The 17,292-nt window shown below is 45.0% G+C and overlaps 2 long non-coding RNA genes across 2 annotated transcripts in view; both read right to left on the minus strand.

The window, feature by feature from the left end:
- Positions 1–17,292, minus strand: part of LOC140619827 (uncharacterized) — a 512,008-nt gene that overhangs the window by 422,157 nt on the left and 72,559 nt on the right. The window lies entirely within an intron of this gene.
- On the minus strand, positions 10,945–17,090 carry LOC140619097 (uncharacterized). The gene is made up of 3 exons (XR_012019011.1): positions 16,983–17,090; positions 11,444–11,549; positions 10,945–11,049 (listed from the first exon to the last, which is right to left on the minus strand). It is a non-coding gene; the product is annotated as an uncharacterized lncRNA (long non-coding RNA).

Raw genomic sequence — 17,292 nt, forward strand, 5'->3', positions numbered from 1 at the left:
CTGCTGTCCCTCTCATCAGCATATTCCTAGAGCCTTGGTAAATGATGTGTTTGTCGGTGCTTCCTGTGGAATATATCCATTTGCTTGGGTTTTCTTACCTTAGAAAGTCATCATATGTATCCCAGCTTCACAATCCCTGAGCGGTTTAGCCTTCAGCTGCCATCTGTCAGGGGTCCAGCAATTTCAACCTCACTGAGCACGGCCGTAGCTTCCTTTCATGCTTCTAGAAGCCATCCTTGTAGCAAGTTCACACAAACTCCTGCGGTCCCTGACAGAATGTCAAACCTTGTATCTCAGAAGAATACTTCCAAAGCAGTAAATTCACCCTACCCAATCTGAATCCCCCTCTCCTTTATCAAGCACCTATACTCCAGTCCCAAACACAGTCCCCAAGCTGGTACTTGCTGGTTAGGTCGTTCAGCCTCCTTAGGGTGTAGTACCTTCATCTGCCTTCTCAGCCTGAGCGCATCTCCTGCTCTGTTATGCTGGAACATAGCCCCAGTTACACACAAGGGGAGAAACTGGAGAAGAGGGCAAGAAGAGCAAATCCTGTCTCAGTGAAGGATAGCTCTGCAAGTATTCAAATAAAAGACTTTGATGGGGTTTTTGTTTCTTAGGGGGATGGTTTTTTTTTTTTTTTTTTTTTTTTTGGTTTTGTGTTTTGGTTGTTTTCTTTTTAGGTAGGCCTCATGCCCAGTATGGGGACAGAACTCACCCCCCAAAGTCAAGAACTAAGCCAAGATCGAGTGCAATGCTTAACCAACAGAGCAACCCAAGTGCCCTAAAGATTTTAGCTTTGCTCGTTTTGTTTTTAAGATTTTATTTATTCTTGAGAGAGACAGAGAAAGAGGCAGAGACCTAGGCAGAGGGAGAAGCAGGCTCCGTGCCAGGAGCGCTATGCAGGACTTGATCCCAGGACCCCAGGATCAAGCCTTGAACAGAAGGCAGATAGATGCCCAACTACTGAGCCACCCAGGCGTCCCAAGATTTTAGTTTTTAAGAGAGTGGGAGGGCAGCCCGGGTGGCTCAGTGGTTTAGCGCGCCATCAGCCCAGGGCCTGATCCTGGAGACCCGGGATCGAGTCCCACGTCAGGCTCCCTGCAAGGGGCCCGCCTCTGCCTCTGACTGTGCCCCTCTCTCTGTCATAAATAAATAAAATTTAAAAGAAACTAGAGTGGCTTGGCCCACTCAGTCCCATGGGCTCAGAGGGTTCAGGACGATTTCAGATCACAGGGGCCTCAATGCAGGTAACTCCATCGACACGCCCAGGGGCCAGTCTTTCCCGAACGGGAGGACTTTAGCACAGCAAACCCGCCGTGGCTGGGAGTTGAGGCTTCTCGGGAACTCCGCTTCCCTGGTCAGTAGGTCCCAGGCGGACCCTTAGCTGCTCGGCCCGCATCCCCCACGCCCACCAGCCGAGAGGAAGGCGTCCTGGCCGCTCCCCAGCAGCTCCCGAGGCGGGCTCTCGATCGCCAGTCGGCTCCCTGCCTCCGTGCGCCCGGCCCAGCACAGCCGTCCAACGCCGGGGTCCCCCTCGCTAACCACTTACTCGTCAGGACGCTCCCCAGAGCGCGTGGTGTGCGCGGGCTCGTGCCCTCCGTCCGCGGGCCGCCCTCCCGAGTCAGCGATTCAGCGCCGCTGACGCCCTGACCCTGACCGTGGGGCCTGCGCATCCGCAGCCCGAGGCGAGGCCCCGCGGGGGGGGCGGGGCGGGGGCGGCTGCGACCGGGCCTAGCACGTGCCCTCGGGCCTCGGGTCAAGGCGACCAGGCCGCGCAGGTGGCGCAGGCGGCTCGAGCCCGAGAGAACGGCTCCGCCGGCCCGGCCCGTGGTGCCGCCGCCCGCACCCCCGGGGCCGACCGTCCGCCGTCCCGTCACACCCGGGGGCGCGGGGAGCCTGGGCCAGGCTGCGGCACACCCCGCCGTCCCGCGGCCTCGCAGGTGGGCTCGGGGCTCCTGCTCCACGTGGCGAGGCCCGGTGACCCCGGAGCCCCCCGCCGCTGACAATGGCGACGTGGGGACCCGAGTCGTCCCAAGAGCCCGGAACGGAAGGCTCAGAGCCTGACCGCGGCGCCGCGAAGCTTCCTCTGGCTCCCACGGCGGCGCCGGGAGGGGCGGCTTCTCCCTGAGTCACGTGGGGTGTGGGAGGGAAGAGCCTGCGCCCCTCCCCGGGTCACGCGGTCGGCAGCGGGCACAGACCCGCCCCTTCCGTGGGTCACCTGCGGGGAGGGCCTGCGCTTGTGGGTTGTTTGGTGGCCAATTAGCCATCATAGAGCGTAACGCCCAGTGCTCATCCCGTCAAGTGCCCCCTCAGGGCCCGTCGCCCAGTCACCCCCACCCCCGCCCTCCTCCCCTTCCACCTCCCCTAGCTCGTTTCCCGGAGTTAGGAGTCTTCATGTTCTGTCTCCCTTTCTGACGTTTCCCACACGTTTCTTCTCCCTTCCCTCATATTCCCTTTCACTATTATTTATATTCCCCAAATGAATGAGAACATACACTGTCTGTCCTCCTCCGATTGTCTTACTTCACTCAGCATAATACCCTCCAGGTCCATCCACCTTGAAGCAAACGGTGGGTATTTGTCGTTTCTAATGGATGAGGAATATTCCATTGTATACGTAGACCACAGCTTCTTGACCGGAGGCTCCTTCCACAGTTTGGCTATCGTGGCCATTGCTGCTATAAACATCGGGGTGCAGGTGTCCCGGCGTTTCCCTGCCTCTGTATCATTGGGGTAAATCCCCAGCAGTGCAATTGCTGGGTCGTAGGGCAGGTCTATTTTTAACTGTTTGAGGAACCTCCACACAGTTTTCCAGAGTGGCTGCACCAGTTCACATTCCCACCAACAGTGTATGAGGGTTCCCTTTTCTCCACATCCCCTCCAACATTTGTTGTTTCCTGCCTTGTTAATTTTCCCCATTCTCACTGGTGTGAGGTGGTATCTCATTGTGGTTTTGATTTGTATTTCCCTGATGGCAAGTGATGCGGAGCATTTTCTCATGTGCGTGTTGGCCATGTCTATGTCTTCCTCGGTGAGATTTCTCTTCATGTCTTTTGCCCATTTCATGATCACATTGTTTCTTTGTTGTTGAATTTATTTTTTTTAAAGATTTTATTTATTTATTCATAGAGACACAGAGAGAGGAAGAGAGAGGCAGAGACACAGGCAGAGGGAGAGGGAGAGAAGCAGACTCCATGCAGGGAGCCTGACATGGGTCTCGATCCTGGGTCTCTAGGATCACACCCTGGGCTGCAAGTGGTGCTAAACCGCTAAGCCTCCAGGGTTGCCCGCTGTTGAGTTTAATAAGTTCCTTATAAACCAAAAAAAAAAAAAAGTTCCTTATAGATATAGGATACTAGCCCTTTTTTTTTTTATTGGTGTTCAATTTACTAACATACAGAATAACCCCCAGTGCCCGTCACCCATTCACTCCCACCCCCCGCCCTCCTCCCCTTCCAACACCCCTAGTTCGTTTCCCAGAGTTAGCAGTCTTTACGTTCTGTCTCCCTTTCTGATATTTCCCACACATTTCTTCCCCCTTCCCTTATATTCCCTTTCACTATTATTTATATTCCCCAAATGAATGAGAACATATAATGTTTGTCCTTCTCCGACTGACTTACTTCATTCACTCAGCATAATACCCTCCAGTTCCATCCACGTTGAAGCAAATGGTGGGTATTTGTCATTTCTAATAGCTGAGTAATATTCCATTGTATACATAAACCACATCTTCTTTATCCATTCATCTTTCGATGGACACCGAGGCTCCTTCCACAGTTTGGCTATCGTGGCCATTGCTGCTATAAACATCGGGGTGCAGGTGTCCCGGCGTTTCACTGCATCTGTATCTTTGGGGTAAATCCCCAGCAGTGCAATTGCTGGGTCGTAGGGCAGGTCTATTTTTAACTGTTTGAGGAACCTCCACACAGTTTTCCAGAGTGGCTGCACCAGTTCACATTCCCACCAACAGTGTATGAGGGTTCCCTTTTCTCCGCATCCTCTCCAACATTTGTTGTTTCCTGCCTTGTTAATTTTCCCCATTCTCACTGGTGTGAGGTGGTATCTCATTGTGGTTTTGATTTGTATTTCCCTGATGGCAAGTGATGCAGAGCATTTTCTCATATGCCTGTTGGCCATGTCTATGTCTTCCTCTGTGAGATTTCTCTTCATGTCTTTTGCCCATTTCATGATTGGATTGTTTGTTTCTTTGGTGTTGAGTTTAATAAGTTCTTTATAGATCTTGGAAACTAGCCCTTTATCTGATATGTCATTTGCAAATATCTTCTCCCACTCCGCAGGTTGTCTTTTAGTTCTGTTGTTTCTTTTGCCTGCAGAAGCTTCTTATCTTGATGAAGTCCCGATAGTTCATTTTTGCTTTTGTTTCTTTTGCCTTCGTGGACGTATCTTGCAAGAAGTTACTATGGCCGAGTTCAAAAAGGGTGTTGCCTGTGTTCTCCTCTAGGATTTTGGTGGAATCTTATCTCACATTTAGATCTTTCATCCATTTTGAGTTTATCTTTGTGTATGGTGCAAGGGAGTGGTCTAGTTTCATTCTTCTGCATGTGGATGTCCAATTTTCCCAGCACCATTTATTGAAGAGACTGTCTTTTTTCCAGTGGATAGTCTTTCCTCCTTTGTCGAATATTAGTTGACCATTAAGTGCAGGGTCCACTTCTGGGTTCTCTATTCTGGTCCATTGATCTTTGTATCTGTTTTTGTGCCAGGACCACACTGTCTTGATGACCACAGGTTTGTAGTACAACCTGAAATCTGGCATTGTGTTGCCCCCAGCTCTTGTTTTCTTTTTTAATATTCCCCTGGCTATTCAGAGTCTTTTCTGATTCCACACAAATCTTAAAATAATTTGTTCCAACTCTGTGAAGAAAGTCCATGGTATTTTGAATGGGATTGCATTAAACGTGTGCTTCTTAGGTAGCCGGACCCGGAGCGTGGGAAGTGGACCAGGGCCTGCTCCCTGAAGTCCTCTCGGGCGGCCGGATGGGGCCTGATGGCATCACACTGGTCACCTGGGCAGGACTGTGGGCAGGGCCTGGGATCACTTGTCTGCTGACCCCCGTGTTGCGGGTGGCCAGCGTGCTGGGCAGGAGGGAGGAGCACCAGCATGGGCCTGGAAACCTTGAGGACTGAGATCGGGCCGTGGACTGGGCGCCCAGACTCTGGGACCGGCTCGTAGCCAGCCTGGTGTGATGAGGAGACGGAGGAGGGGGTGACCCTGGAGGACCCCAGAGGCAGCTAGACCCTGGGAGGGTCCCTCTGGGAATTGGGCAGAAAGAGCTTCTGAACCCGAGGGAGGGATCCTTGCACACAGAAGTCCCAGCACTTGGTGTAAGGATTAGGGGCTGCAAGGCAGCCCTGCCCCAGTGATCAGCTTGACGACCCCCCCCCACCCTTTACCTTGGGTTTTGGTGCACCAAAAGGGTCCCCAGAGGTCTGCAGAGGCATGCTCTGAACCGTGTTTTGTGGAGAGAGCAGGTTCTCAACCTTCTCTCCTAATGGCATCAGGTAGCTGATGAAGTAACTACTTCTTAATGGAAGTCTCTCCTGTGCCAGGCACCCTGACAAGGGCTTTATGTACTACCTTTTGTCCTCCTAAGAATCTTGCTGGAGGGTTCTGCACACACCCTTCATTTTCTGTCTGACCCATATAGTTTTCTCCTTCTGGAACATTCTTTTTAATTTAATAGTCTTCATAAGGATATCCTTGTATATTTTTCATTCCAAGACCCTGATCCCATTCCCAAGATCCCGTTCATGTATCTTCCTAGAATAAAAACATTTTGTACGTAGTGCCTCTGCTAGATTCACTGATGAATGTGCACAGAGTAAGACTGTGTGATAGTTGATTTCATGTGTCAGTTTGACTCCTCCAAAGGATGCTCAGATTCAATGTAACTTCTAGGTGTGTCTGTGAAGGTGTCTCTAAGTTAAATTAGCATTTGAACCAGTGCACTCATTAAAGGCCGTGGCCCTCGCCAAGGTGGGTGGGCATCTTCCTGTCCAGGAGGGCCTGAATAGAACAGACACGGGGAGGAAGGGGACTTTGTCCCTTTCTGCTTCCTGCCTGTCTCCTGAGCAAGGACATTTGCCTTCTCCTGTCCTTGGACTGGGTTTTACACTATGGGCTCTCCTGGTTCTTTGAACTCCCCTGAGCCTTTGGACTCAGACTGAATTACCCCACTGTGTTATACACACACACAAACACACACACACACGGTCTACGGCTCGAAGACACACATCCTGGGACTTCTCAATCTCCATACCTGATTGAGGTGATTTCTCATAATAGATCTCTTCCTTTGTATATGTCCCATTGGTTCTGTTTCTCTGAAGAACCTTGATTAATAGGGACGTAAGTCTCTATCTGAGCATCCGGACAGCCTCCAGCTGCACAACCTGCATAGTTTTGTGGGCAGCATGGACGCAGAGAGCAGGCCTCAGGCCTTCTAGAAGTGCTTGGTGATGGGGTCAAACTCAGGTGAGGCAGGGATGGGACACACAGAACTTCTGCAGGTGCAGGGACTGGCCAAGGAGAGGGCGCAGGACCCCGGGGATTATTGCTTTCCCTGGGGAGACTATTGTGAAGAGGAGAGAGATTAGGAAGGCTGAGGCCAAGCCCCGGGGGGGACCTGATGGGGGCAAAGGCTTCTCTACCTCTTCCCCCACCTGTCCTGGGCCCCACATGGGGGGGTCCCCAAGTCCCTATTGGTGTTTCTTTCTCAGAAGCTGTGAGTCACTGCTGCTCCAGTCTAGGAGGGAAGAGGACTGGGTTTGGTGGGAGGGAGTGGCAGGAGCATGGAAGGGGACAGAGTATCCTCCTTACCCCAGGGCCCCAGCATTTTCTCTGCACAAAGCAGGGGTTTTCACCACCCTGAGGATATATTGTCTCTACTGGTTCACCAGACATGTAAATCTGGACAAGAACCATGTTACGGTGCAGTTCGGCTCCCTTAGGAGGACGTTGAGGTTCCCCTACCTCAGGGACCCCACCTTGCAGGCCGGCCTCCTGGGCACTGGCCCGTGAGCTCGCAGCAGGTGCATCCTCCCCAGACACTTCCCTGGGGCCAAGGCAAGAGCCACAGAGGCTGCCATGGGACCGTTCCCCAACCGCCAACTCAAGAAAGTTCAGGATGGTGGCAGCCAGGAAGCAGGCATGCAACGGCCCCGCCCCTGGGAGGGCACAGGAAGGTGCTGGCCCAGCCCCGAGAAGGCCCCAGAACCAGCGCAAAGCTAACAGCCCAGCACGTCCACACCATGTCCTGGATCCCTGTCCTGCTGGCACTTCTGGCACACTGCATAGGTGAGAACACCCCGGAGTTCACTACCCCGGCCCCATCCCCGGCCTTCCTCTGCATGCCCCCCACCATGCCCATATGTTTCTGTGTCCCCAGGTGGTGGCTCCTAGCCGGTGCTGAACCAGCCACCATCCATGTCCTCATCCCTCGGAACCACAATCCACCTGCCTTGCACCTTGAGCAGGGACCACGATGTCAGCATTTACAACATCTTCTGGTACCAGCAGAAGCCCGGCCAGCCTCCCAGATTCTTGCTGAGATATTTCTCCCACTTGGACAACCACCAGGTTCTTTGAAAGAATTAACAAGATAGATAAACCATTAGCCAGCCTTATTAAAAAGAAGAGAGAGAAGACTCAAATTAATAAAATCATGAATGAGAAAGGAGAGATCACTACCAACACCAAGGAAATACAAACGATTTTAAAAACATATTATGAACAGCTATATGCCAATAAATTAGGCAATCTAGAAGAAATGGACGCATTCCTGGAAAGCCACAAACTACCAAAACTGGAACAGGAAGAAATAGAAAACCTGAACAGGCCAATAACCAGGGAGGAAATTGAAGCAGTCATCAGAAACCTCCCAAGACACAAGAGTCCAGGGCCAGATGGCTTCCCAGGGGAATTTTATCAAACGTTTAAAGAAGAAACCATACCTATTCTCCTAAAGCTGTTTGGAAAGATAGAAAGAGATGGAGTACTTCCAAATTCGTTCTATGAGGCCAGCATCACCTTAATTCCAAAACCAGACAAAGACCCCACCAAAAAGGAGAATTACAGACCAATATCCCTGATGAACATGGATGCAAAAATTCTCAACAAGATACTGGCCAATAGGATCCAACAGTACATTAAGAAAATTATTCACCATGACCAAGTAGGATTTTTCCCTGGGACACAAGGCTGGTTCAACACCCGTAAAACAATCAATGTGATTCATCATATCAGCAAGAGAAAAACCAAGAACCATATGATCCTCTCATTGGATGCAGAGAAAGCATTTGACAAAATACAGCATCCATTCCTGATCAAAACTCTTCAGAGTGTAGGGATAGAGGGAACATTCCTTGACATCTTAAAAGCCATCTAAGAAAAGCCCACAGCAAATATCATTCTCAATGGGGAAGCACTGGGAGCCTTTCCCCTCAGATCAGGAACAAGACAGGGATGTCCACTCTCACCACTGCTGTTCAACATAGTACTGGAAGTCCTAGCCTCAGCAATCAGACAACAAAAAGACATTAAAGGCATTCAAATTGGCAAAGAAGAAGTCAAACTCTCCCTCTTCGCCGATGACATGATACTCTACATAGAAAACCCAAAAGTCTCCACCCCAAGATTGCTAGAACTCATACAGCAATTCGGTAGCGTGGCAGGATACAAAATCAATGCCCAGAAATCAGTGGCATTTCTATACACTAACAATGAGACTGAAGAAAGAGAAATTAAGGAGTCAATCCCATTTACAATTGCACCCAAAAGCATAAGATACCTAGGAATAAACCTAACCAAAGATGTAAAGGATCTATACCCTCAAAACTATAGAACACTTCTGAAAGAAATTGAGGAAGACACAAAGAGATGGAAAAACATTCCATGCTCATGGATTGGCAGAATTAATATTGTGAAAATGTCAATGTTACCCAGGGCAATATACACGTTTAATGCAATCCCTATCAAAATACCATGGACTTTCTTCAGAGAGTTAGAACAAATTATTTTAAGATTTGTGTGGAATCAGAAAAGACCCCGAATAGCCAGGGGAATTTTCAAAAAGAAAACCATATCTGGGGGCATCACAATGCCGGATTTCAGGTTGTACTACAAAGCTGTGGTCATCAAGACAGTGTGGTACTGGCACAAAAACAGACACATAGATCAGTGGAACAGAATAGAGAATCCAGAAGTGGACCCTGAACTTTATGGGCAACTAATATTCGATACAGGAGGAACGACTATCCATTGGAAGAAAGACAGTCTCTTCAATAAATGGTGCTGGGAAAATTGGACATCCACATGCAGAAGAATGAAACTAGACCACTCTCTTTCACCATACACAAAGATAAACTCAAAATGGATGAAAGATCTAAATGTGAGACAAGATTCCATCAAAATCCTAGAGAAGAACACAGGCAACACCCTTTTTGAACTCGGCCATAGTAACTTCTTGCAAGATACATCCACGAAGGCAAAAGAAACAAAAGCAAAAATGAACTATTGGGACTTCATCAAGATAAGAAGCTTTTGCACAGCAAAGGATACAGTCAGCAAAACTAAAAGACAACCTACAGAATGGGAGAAAATATTTGCAAATGACATATCAGATAAAGGGCTAGTTTCCAAGATCTATAAAGAACTTATTAAACTCAACAGCACAGAAACAAACAATCCAATCATGAAATGGGCAAAAGACATGAAGAGAAATCTCACAGAGGAAGACATAGACATGGCCAACATGCATATGAGAAAATGCTCTGCATCACTTGCCATCAGGGAAATACAAATCAAAACCACAATGAGATACCACCTCACACCAGTGAGAATGGGGCAAATTAACAAGGCAGGAAACAACAAATGTTGGAGAGGATGCGGAGAAAAGGGAACCCTCATACACTGTTGGTGGGAATGTGAACTGGTGCAGCCACTCTGGAAAGCTGTGTGGAGGTTCCTCAAACAGTTAAAAATAGACCTGCCCTACGACCCAGCAATTGCACTGTTGGGGATTTATCCCAAAGATACAAATGCAATGAAACGCCGGGACACCTGCACCCCGATGTTTATAGCAGCAATGGCCACGATAGCCAAACTGTGGAAGGAGCCTCGGTGTCCAACGAAAGATGAATGGATAAAGAAGATGTGGTTTATGTATACAATGGAATATTACTCAGCTATTAGAAATGACAAATACCCACCATTTGCTTCAACGTGGATGGAACTGGAGGGTATTATGCTGAGTGAAGTAAGTCAGTCGGAGAAGGACAAACATTATATGTTCTCATTCATTTGGGGAATATAAATAATAGTGAAAGGGAATATAAGGGAAGGGAGAAGAAATGTGTGGGAAATATCAGAAAGGGAGACAGAACGTAAAGACTGCTAACTCTGGGAAACGAGCTAGGGGTGGTAGAAGGGGAGGAGGGCGGGGGGTGGGAGTGAATGGGTGACGGGCACTGGGGGTTATTCTGTATGTTAGTAAATTGAACACCAATAAAAAATAAATTAAAAAAAAAAGAAAATCCCCTACAGATCCAGGCTTTAAAGTTAATTTGTATAGAGTTTTGCAAAGAATTCCCATAATTATTTTGTGTTCGTCTGTCATTAATGCCCCTTCCTTGTTCACGTGTCTCTTCATTCATTCCTCTTTCAGCTTTCCTGTAACTTATTCTCTTCTCCATTTTGTCACGTTGACATTAGTTCACCGGGTCGGTCGCTGACCTTGCTGGGTGACTCAGAGCCTGGGATCTGCTCCTTTCCTCACCCCTGGTCAGAGGACTGATGATAAAGAGTTTTCCCCATCCCCAACCAGCCAATCTTTTCTCTCTTGCCTATAAGAGCTCCCCATGGATATCATAACACCAAATGGGTGACTTTCTAAACAAAAGGGAGTCTGTTGTGGTACTTACATTGCTCATATTAAAAGCATTGGCTCCAGCGAGATTAATTTCTGGAGTATCTGGCATGAGGTGGACTGAAGTTTTATCCTTGTCCCAAAATTCTCTGTGCTTTGGCTGTGGAAGAAAACACAATAACAACATTACTTTGCAATTTGTAATTCTTCTAGTTCAGTGCACTACTTTCAACTTTTCTGATCTTAAATTTTTTCATATTAAGGAAAAACATCTAAAAGTTTTCCACGTTACTCAAATTTAATATGAAATTAATATTAATATATTTTTGTTTAAAACTTATAAACAACAATAAAACAATCCTACTAACATTACATATTAAAACCTAAAATCATCAATGGTATCATTTTACAAATAGATTACTGGGTTAATTATCAGTCACTTACAAGCATGACTTAATTTTAACATAGATGGGGAAAAGTGACTTTCAATACTAATATTCTCAGCATTCAACTTAGCAAGGACATCTTTTGGTGTGTCAACAATACGTGTCTACCTGAGGCTCTCTATAGGTGTCCGATAGACACTGTCTAGTAGGATCTTCTGAGCATTTTTGACTCTCAACTCTTCAGGAGACCCTGCAAGTCAGCCTTATAGATGGCCTGGGAAAGAAAACAAAGTTAGATAGAAGCGTTTTTTTTCTTTAATTATGATAAGAAAGCAGTTTCATGGTATATTTTACCTCCCACAAACTAATTAAAATTGAGCATTGGCCCGACAAACACAATTCATCATGTGTAGAGCAGGATGCATTAGAGCCCAGCAACGTTCTAGTCTGCTTTTTCTGTGGCGGGGCACCTATGCACTCATAAAGAAGAATGATGCAGAAGGAGCTCTCTCTCTATGGGATGCATGGAAGGTTTTCAATAATATTTAAGTAACCTCATACTAGCTCGGGTGGACTTTTTTTTTTTATTTTTTTATTTTTTTCGGGTGGACTTTTAAAGCAATAATAACAGGCTTTCCAGTAAGTTTTCTATACAGCAGGCAGAACGATCTTTATAAAATTCACAATTCAAATCTGACACCACAACATTCCTCTCATCACATGGCTTCCCATTGGCCTTAGGAAAAAGATCAAATTCTTTACATGGACTAGAAGGTGAGGATAATCTAGCACCATCTTATATGCTTCCCTTTGACCTACGGATTCTGTCCACACTGGTTTTTTGGTTTGTGATTCGTACACAGCCCTCTCCTTTTGCATATATTGGTCATTCTGTAGGAATCCCTGTGTCTTCCTCACAGAACCAGCTCCTGTCCTCCCTTGCAATCCCTATTAATGTAGTATTTCCTTAGATAATCTTTCCCCACCTCACTTTTTCATAGCACCATTGATCATTATTTCTCATCCATCAGATTTTTTATTGATATTCTCTAGTTAATATCTGTTTATTTGCTAGCAATGTAAATTCCCTAAAGTCTGAAACTTTGTCTTGGTTCTTCCTCTTCCTTCACCATTGGATCTTCAGTGCTTAGCACAATACCTGGCACATGGTGTATTTTAAAGGGATAATTAAGAATCCAATCCTATTGTGGTAAACAGTAACAAGGTTGTTCAAAAAATTGAGTATAGAAATACTGTATGCTCCAGTAATTCCACTACTGGGTATTTACCCAAAGAAAATGAAAACTCTAATTCAAAATCATACATGCAACCTAAATGTTTACTGTAGCATTATTGACAATAGCCAAGGTATGGAAGCAATCAAGAGATGGATGGATAACGAAGATATGGTTTATGTATACACACACACGCACGCATGCATGAAATATTACTCAGGATACAAAAAAGGATGAGATCTTGCCATTTGTGACAACACAGATGGACCTAGAGGATATTCTGTTAAGTGAAATAAGTCAAACTGAGAAAGACAAATACCACATGATTTCACTTATATTTGGAATCTAAACAACAAAAACAAATGAATAAAAACAAGCAAACAAAAAAAAGAAGAAACAGATCAATAGATATAGAAAAACACTGACGATTATAAAGAGGGAAGGGGTAGCGGGTTGGGCAAAGTGGGTGAAAGGGAGTGGGGCATACAGGCTTCCAGTTATGGAATGAATAAGTCATTGCGAAGAAAGGTACAGCATGGGGAATATAGTCAACGGAGTTGAAATAGGATTGTATGGTCACAGATAGTAGCTACTCTTCTGGTTGAATCACTATGCTTTACTCGTGAAACTAATGTGCCATTAGGTGTAAACTGTAATTTTAAAACAAAGAATTCAATCCCTGGTTCCACAATTTCGATCACAGTTGGCTTTTCATTTTCCCTAGATATCTCTTCCTTTTGAATTAGGATTTACATTTTCTTGGTCATTTGTTTCTTTTTTTCACTTTCCTGTAATATTTTTTAAATAATAAATTTATTTTTTATTGGTGTTCAATTTGCCAACATACAGAATAACACCCAGTGCTCATCCCGTCAAGTGCCCACCTCAGTGCCCGTCACCCATTTACCCCCAGCCCCTGCCCTCATCCCCTTCCACCACCCCTAGTTCATTTCCTAAAGTTAGTAGTCTTCGTGTTCTGTCTCCCATTCTGATATTTCCTACCCATTTCTTCTCCCTTCCCTTCTATTCCCTTTCACTATAATTTATATTCCCCAAATGAATGAGACCACATAATGTTTGTCCTTCTCTGATTGACTTATTTCACTCAGCATAATACCCTCCAGTGCCATCCAATTGAAGCAAATGGTGGGTACTTGTCGTTTCTAATGCCTAAGTAATATTCCATTGTATACATAAACCACATCTTCTTTATCCATTCATCTTTCGATGGACACTGAGGCTCCTTCCACAGTTTGACTATTGTGGACATCGATGCTAGAAACATCAGGGTGTGGGTGTCCTGGCATTTCATTGCACCTGTATCTTTGGGGTCAATCCCCAGCAGTGCAACTGCTGGGTCGTAGGGCAGATCTATTTTTCACTCTTTGAGGAGCCTCCACACTTTCCAGAGTGGCTGCACCAGTTCACATTCCCACCAACAGTGAAGGAGGGTTCCCCTTTTTCCATATCATCTCCCACATTCATTGTTTCCTGCCTTGTTAATTTTCCCCTTACTCACGAGTGGGAGGTGGTATCTCATTATGGTTTCTATTTGTATTTCCCTGATGGCAAGTTATGTGGAGCATTTTCTCATGTACTGGTTGGCCATGTCTGTGTCTTCCTCTGTGAGATTTCTGTTCCTGTGTTTTGCCCATTTCATGATTGGATTGTTTGTTTCTTTGCTGTTGAGTTTAAGAAGTTCTTTATAGATCTTGGAAACTAGCCCTTTATCTGATACGTCATTTGCAAATATCTTCTCCCATTCTGTAGATCGTCTTTGAGTTTTGTGGACTGTATCCTTTGCTGTGCAAAAGCTTCTTATCTTGATGAAGTCCCAATAGTTCATTTTTGCTTTTGTTTCTTTTGCCTTCGTGGATGTATCTTGCTAGAAGTTACTGTAGCCGAGTTAAAAAAGGGTGTTGCTTCTGTTCTCCTCTAGGATTGTGATGGAATCTTGTCTCACATTTAGATCTTTCATCCGTTTTGAGTTTATCTTTGTGTATGGTGCAAGAGAGTGGTCTAGTTTCATTCTTCTGCATGTGGATGTCCAATTTTCCCAGCACCATTTATTGAAGAGACTGTCTTTCTTCCAATGGATAGTCTTTCCTCCTTTGTCGAATATTAGTTGACCATAAAGACATTAAAGGCATTCAAATTGGCAAAGAAGAAGTCATACTCTCCCTCTTTGCTGATGACATGATTTCATGCCGATGACATGATAAAAAATGATATTTTAGTAACTAGTTAATAGCATACAAATAACAAGCTAGAAAGATATATGAGGAGTGAATTGTGGAGTAAAATTTCTATCTTAGTGAAGAACATTTTATATTTTAGCGTGTAAAGTATGATGGATATCCAAAATTCAAAAGAAGGGATTCTCAAAAAGGATTACATACAGATTTTGAAGTTTCCCTTTCTCATTCTTTAGAAACTTGATTCATATGCATTCCTTTGTATACTAATGTTATTCAGGTTAATGCAGAGTTTACATTTCTCTAAAAACTGGCCTAAATCTACCACTTGGCAACTCATGTCAAGGATGGGTATGGGTACACTTTTCTATAACAAATGTATTCATTAGGAGAAAGCATTCCTTGAAGCTCTGGGAACCAAGTTTAAATAATTAAAAGAACCCGTGATTTCCAGTAGAATGGGCAAAAAATATGAATAAATCTAAAAATATTTCAGGTAAACTAATGAAACACCACAGTGTGGAGACTACTACATTAAGGGAAACTAGTGAGTTTGGAGCATGCTGCTAACCTTTGAAATTAATTTTAAGGAAGTATCCCTGTCATTCTTCAATTGAGAGGCCATGGCAATTTTCATGTTTAGGAAACACACAGCACACGTTCAAGAATCTACGAAAAATTCTGGTAGCACCACCAAGAGTAAAAAATAAAACTTTCTAAATAAGCCTAGCTGTAAGGTAGACATTCAGTAAACTTGGTAAAATGCTAAAGGGAAGTGCTTATTAGGGAGAGTTGCGTTTTCCCAAGGCCTAGGAGGAATGACCAGGCAAAGCTGTGGAAGGCTTTCTCCCCAGAGAACAGCTCACGACTCAGGCACCTCGGCTGGTCCTCTCTGCACAAGCAACAACTTACATCACTCTGCAGGTAGTGGGCTTTCCCGGCTTGGATCACATTGTTCTGGTCAGGAAAGCAAGACCAGTCAGTGGTGCAGATACTGGCGATAATCCACATCACTTGCTAAGGCCTGGCCTTCTTTGGCAGCTTTGATGGACACCATGTCCACTGGGATGGAGATCTTGGCCTTGTGGTTATTGTAGGCCTTTTTGTACAGCCTGCCATTCTGCATTTTTTTTAATTTTTTATTTATTTATGATAGTCACACACAGAGAGAGAGAGAGGCAGAGACACAGGCAGAGGGAGGAGCAGGCTCCATGCACTGGGAGCCTGATGTGGGATTCGATCCCAGGTCTCCAGGATCGCGCCCTGGGCCAAAGACAGGCACCAAACCGCTGCGCCACCCAGGGATCCCCCATTCTGCATTTTTAACACAGTTGCTGCCCAAGCCAGCTTAGGGTCTTCCTTGGTATTGCGACATCCAATATAATGGCCTTTCTGTTTCTCGTAAGCGGTTTTCCATAGATACTGGTATACGTGAACAAAAAAGAAGAGTCATGTTTCTCAATTCACTTTTTCTAAACAGTCTGCTCCAAGTATGTCCACCTCCCTTACATTAGCCTTTTTTGGGCACTGTTTTTCATGAAGTCCATACTCTAAGGTTTAGGATTCCTAACCCATTGGTTTGTCTTCTATGTCTACATGCATGAACACATTATGAGCATTTCTAAGGCAAGAAGTGTTCTTCTGGATTATCCCCAATACAGGCTTATCTAGTGTTTCCCAACCTTGAGTCACTGTCTACTACCTTCACCTTCTGCCACAATCAAGTAGCACCGTACTTCACACTTTAAATTTAATAAACAAAAAAATCTAGTCAATAAACTAAAGTATAAACTTTGAAATAGTTGTATTCTAAAATTTATAATCTCATTTAAATGGAAAAATATATTTCTAGCACATATTAACATATAACTTTTAAAAAAGGCTTGTCCATCCACTGGACAAGAACATCCTGTATGTTTAAAATTCTCACAGGGGAAACTTTATGTATGCTGCACTTCAAGAAACAACAGAACTTTTTGTATTCATTGAATTTTTATAAGTGCTTGTAAATTACATGATTTTGAGATGACAGTGAAAAGAAAATAAAAACCTGCGCTTAAACATAAGAACAACAGAACCAAGCCCGATGCAGAAGGGGCACCAAACTGTTGTACAAGTTATTCTTGGTTTTGCGATTTCAAAGCAAGACACTAATCACGATGATCTCCTTTCTACTTAAGTGTATTAATGGGGAATTAAGCTAAAGATCAGAAAAATATTCACTCCCATATGACATCTATTAGCATTGGTTAAGGCTGGGAAAAAAGGAGCTCTCACATCACTGGCGATCTCCCTGGAAGCCCTGGCGTGCTGAATTGGGATGGCATCTTCCCGCAGGTCATAACCCTTCATCTTGACATCTTCTCAAGCTTGGTTACAATGTTTCTGCAAATGGAGATTGCAATGCCACAGTTAATCTGAAGAGGGAGCCACTGAGTCAGCCTTACTGATGTGTAAGAAAACCTGTTAATAAATCACATGGAAAATTAGTCTCCTGTTAAGACTTATAAAAGAGGCTGGTTTCATACTGAAATTAAGTTCTAGTAGGTTTTTTAAATGAAATTTAGTAAAGTTCATTCTTTTCAAG

This window comes from Canis lupus, chromosome 27, assembly GCF_048164855.1.
Source record: "Canis lupus baileyi chromosome 27, mCanLup2.hap1, whole genome shotgun sequence".
Taxonomy (NCBI): Eukaryota; Metazoa; Chordata; class Mammalia; order Carnivora; family Canidae; genus Canis; species Canis lupus.